The sequence below is a fragment of the Rousettus aegyptiacus genome, unplaced genomic scaffold (genome assembly GCF_014176215.1).
Source record: "Rousettus aegyptiacus isolate mRouAeg1 unplaced genomic scaffold, mRouAeg1.p scaffold_m13_p_8, whole genome shotgun sequence".
Taxonomy (NCBI): domain Eukaryota; kingdom Metazoa; phylum Chordata; class Mammalia; order Chiroptera; family Pteropodidae; genus Rousettus; species Rousettus aegyptiacus.
Genome location: NW_023416311.1, coordinates 96891245 through 96896327, shown reverse-complemented (window position 1 = coordinate 96896327; position 5083 = coordinate 96891245). Strand labels below are relative to the sequence as shown.

The window sequence follows — 5083 nt, the reverse complement described above, 5'->3', positions numbered from 1 at the left end:
TGTTGAAATTAACTGATATCTGTATCTTTCCTAGAACAAGAATGTCTTTCACCATTCTGATCTCTCTCTCATGTTCTTCCTTCTTCCCTTACATTGTTCCAATATTGGTTTCACCTGGAATATTGTATGTTAATTTCTGTTTATGCTTTAATTTTTGGTCATTTTTAGATTCGGCTATCAGTAGATTTCCCTCCCCCCCCCCCCCCAGTGGAAGGGAAACTTTATTGAGGCCCCCACGCCAAGGGGTTTGAGAGAACTTATTTGACCTTCTTGGAGTGTAGCGCGTTCATGTGGCCACACTTCTTGCTTGAGGCTGTTGACAGCGCCAAGATGCAGGCGGGAGTAAACACTTGCGGCCAGTCATCTTGTTGCAGTTGTACTTCTGGGCGAGCAGGTGGAAGGAGGCCTCCATGATACAGCCGCGCAGACGAAGCACCAAGTGCAGGGTGGATCTTTCTAGATATTATAGTCTGAGAGAGTGAGGCCATTCTCCACATGTTTGCCCGCAAAAATCAGACGCTGCTAGGCAGGTGAGATGCCTTCCTTGTCTTGGATTATAGCTTTGACATTTTCAAGGGTTGTCACTGGGCTTAACTTCGAGTGTGATGGTCTTGCCAGTCAGGGTCTTCACGAAGATCTGCATCTCTGGATCTTCTGGGGAGGGTGCTGGGCTGCCTCCTTAAAGAGAAAGCAATAGATTTTTATTAAGATTTTATTTATCTAATTTTTCATATCTTACCTCTTCGCGCTGGGAATTTTTCCAAAGTTATTTCAAAGATTATCTTTTTGTGGTAATAGTCCTGATTTTGTATGCCGAGAACATCTGTAATTCACTCTGGCATGTAAATGATAGCTTAGATCAGAACTCAGCAAAATTTTTCTGTGAGGAAAGAGATAGAAAATGTTTGAGGCTTTGCAGGCCACGTGGCTTCTCTCTCAAATGTCAGTTCTGCCACTACAGCAGGAGACCATCCAGAAACAAAATATAAATAAATGGGCATGGCTGTGTTCCAATAAAATTTTGTGCCCAAAACAGGCAGCCAGCTGATTTGCCCTGCAAGCCCTAGTTTGCTGACGACACTGGCTTGGATTTATATAAAATTCTGGGTTTACTTTGTCGTTGTTAAATTGAGATGTAACTACATTGTCACTCTTCACTTAGTGATGCATTTGAAAAATATATATTCATCTATTATACTTCTATGAGTGATATCGTCTTTTCTCAAAAAAACCTTTAGTTTTCTTTTTTAAACATCCTTTTAAATTTTAAAATGTGTGCCTACAGTTCTTTGTACAGCTTTTCCATTTTTTGTTTATTATAGTCTGCCTTGTCCTATTCAGAACTTCATGAACCTTTCCAATCTGTCTGTTTTTAATAATTCTCAGAATTTATTGTTTGTTATTTGTATGAATATTAATTTTTTCTACTTATGTCATTCTTGCCCTCAAGGTCCCTTAACAGTTGTCGATACTCCTAATCTGTTTTTCTCATTTTCTCTCTTGTCTTAATCATCTTTATACATCTTGAGTATTTGATGTTAAGTTCCAGGATTCTCATATTCTTTGTTGCTATATGATTTTGCCGTTTATTTCTAATATCGAATTCTTTAGTTCAACAATTAGGTTGTTATATTTCTAATATCTCCTTATCAATTTTTAAAATCATTTTGAAGATATTTTATTTTGGGCTTCTTTTTTTTTCATTTTTTCTGCTTTCTCTATGAAAGGTTTTTCCATCTGTTGATTTTTTTTTTTTTTCACGTAGTGTTTCTTCTTTCCATATGGGTCACACATTCCTTGTGATGTCCTCTCCTGATCCCCTTTGGGGCCCTCTGCTGCCAGAGCTAATTAAATTTATCTTACCCCACTCTGTGCTTTTACAAGTAAGATTGGAATTAGTAAGTTCTATAGACTTCAGAGTAGGCGATTGTGTTCATACACGACCCTCAGAACTGGCAATCTCAATTTATATGTTTCTCACCTTCTCTCCACCCACCTCACCCACTGCCCCCGCCCACCACTGGCTAACCTTGAGTTCTACATTCATATTAAAATCTGTTCACCTAGGCTTCTTCTTATCTGTTGGTCTCTGGGCTTTTGTGTCATTATCGCAGGAGTCAAAGAAAGCAAGCTAAGAAATATCAACATGTCTCACTGCTTTTGGAAAACAATCCTGGCTTACATAGGAAGTAGTCACAAATAAAATTCATACATACAATAATTAATTGTCAATATTGATTAGAATTGTGCTACAATTTATGAGACATGTGGTTTATACTTTTATTTTAAAGATCTGGTGCTTAAGTGAAAAAAAGGTGGGACACTTATGAGGAAAAGTAGAGGTGATTGGGAGGAAAGCTTTATTTCAAGCCTATGGATGCTCTTGGGTGAAGGCTGTTCTTTTACATCTGGCACATTCTTGTCTCCTGCTTGAGGAGTAAGTTTCTCCATGTATAAGATCAGGAAGTGTTTTGCATTACAAAGTATCTGATGCTCCTCTTTGATTATTAAGGAAGCTCTATTATTCTATGACACATAGATTCTACAAATAAATTTGAAAGAAATAATGTTTTCCACAGAGCAGGAGGTTCCATCTTTTCAAAACTTCAAAATTAGCTGTTACGTGAAATGCATAAATGAGGATTATCAAGTGACAGGATCCACATGCCTTAGCAGTCATTTTGGTCTTCAGGTTTTGGGGAGTAAAATCTGGGGATTTTGGATTTGAATTAACCTAGAAGTAAAGCTGCCTAACATATATAATAGAGAAATTACTTGAATTTTTAAAAATATTTGTATCTTTTTAACACTCACCATATTATAAATTATTTAAATTATTTTAAGTAGATTAAACTTAATGAATTAAATTGATATAAAAGAATGGCATGACAAAATAAAATTCTTTCCCTTGATGCTATTTATTCCTGTTTCAGTTCCAAATAGTTCTCAAACTATATTTGATCTTTTTGAAAGTATATTTTAAATATTTCACTTTAATTTTTTTTGAGGTTACTTTCTCCTCCCCACTCCATTCTACTTTCTGAAGAAAAGTATCTTAAAATGTTATAAAATTATTTAATATTGTCATTGTATTTGAACTCACTGAAAGCATATTTTTTAAAGTATGTTACAATAATTAGAAACAATTTAAATTAGAAATAATAAAGTATTCACACTGAAATTATTGTTTTTTCTTTTATCTCATAATGTAATAAATTTAATAATCTTTGAGTATTTATAATCTTGAAAGGACTGATAAAGCATAAAAGGATATATCTATATTAATTTTGACCTGAGAAGATGCACGATATTGTAAATTACTCAATTACATGTAAGATCTTCAGAACATTGAATATTGTATTCACATTGGATTTTAAATGCTATTTTGAGGATACAGTAAAATATAGTAACATTAAACTTCTACTGGCACTCGATATTCGATCATCGTCTACTGGTTATCAAGAGTGAAATATCATTGCAATTTATCTTCTATATAATTGCCTCATCAAATTTTGATACAGTAATATTTTTTTCTTAGACTTGTAGTAGAAACTTAGTCATGCTGTCTTCCTTAAATACTTGATTGTTAACCAAAAAGCATTACTACATTTTTTTAATACTGATGGCTAAGTAATTTATGCAGATATTTAAAGAAGTGCTTCAATTTTCATTACATTCTTAAGCATACCTTCTTTTTTATATAGATTAAGCTTAATGGAATCATTTACATGCACTTTTCCCTGGTTTAGAGTTTGTTTGCAAACAGTAATATTGTAAAACTTATTGACTTACTTTCATCATATTTCCTCATTTATTGGTATATTGAAATACTACCCGTGCTATAGCAAGCTTTTTTACAGAATTCTTCACTAAAATCAAAGGTTTCCTACTCTCCTGTTTAAATAATAGTAAATAAAATTAGCTGTAAAGGCTTGTCGAATATAGAAATTGTTATCCTAGGCCCTAAAATAAAAATAAAGATGCAGCTATGAAAATTGTCTGTATTGCTTTCCTATCATTTGGTAGATGAAACAATTTTTATAACATACATATTTTTCTAATTAGAATATGAATAACCCCCAAATTATATAAGTAAATATTAAATATGATTTATTTATGTTGAAGTAATGCCATTTTTATTTAGGGTTTTTTGCATCTTTCATGTGAATTTGGTAATTGTTCTTAAATAATATTGTATTCCTTCTACATTACATTTTAGGATGCTATTTTTTCCTTCTAGCATACATATAAAAATAAAGATAATAAAGCAATTATTTTTTAAAGAAATGGGCAAAATATTATAGTTATCCAAATTAAAATTACCAATTTATTTCTTGACTTAAATCATAGTATGGACTGTAGTTCCCACAATTTATGTGAGATGCAATAATGCAATGAAATTCTCTAAAAAATGTCCTAAGTAGAAGCCTCTTGGAAATGACCTAAAGTCTAGTTACAGGTGATCTACAATATCCTTCTAATTTATTTGGAAAGAATTTTTACATTCTGTTTTATACAGTCTTCTGTTCCTTTTTTGTTACACCCCATGAACTTTGCCACCTCATGTACTTTTGCTTTCTCTCCTTGTTAGAAACGTGAATCTGATACCGTAACAGTTTCTGCATATGCATTTCTTTGCTTCTTGAATTAGTCTCCATGAGCAGTAGGCTTTATAAAGAAAGAGGTCACTGATACGGTGTATTACTTCATAGACCAGAAAATTTTTACTTAATAGATTCTTTATTGAAAAAATGGAGACAATAGCTTCATTAGATTAAATTAATTCTTAAAAAATACATGAGAAAGTATGTGTGTCATGTAACTATAACTATGAAGAATTCAGACACGGATCCTGTCCTCGTGAAAGTTTTCATCAATTACCAGGATTAGCACAGTCTTCTGAGTGTCAGTCCTGAAGTTTGCCTTGTTTATATTATATTTTTAAAAGTATCCATTTGTTAAAATATCGCACAGTGAAAGAATCCTCACATATTATTTTTAAATTCATTTTGAAATCATCTAGATGTGATTTCACATATAAGTAATATTAGTTACTTTTAATTTATATTTAGTTCTACAAATG

The 5083-nt window shown here is 32.6% G+C and overlaps 1 pseudogene; it reads right to left on the bottom strand.

Moving 5' to 3' along the window:
- Window positions 1-257: 257 nt before the first annotated feature.
- Window positions 258-643, bottom strand: LOC107506579 (annotated as a pseudogene).
- Window positions 644-5083: the final 4440 nt, after the last annotated feature.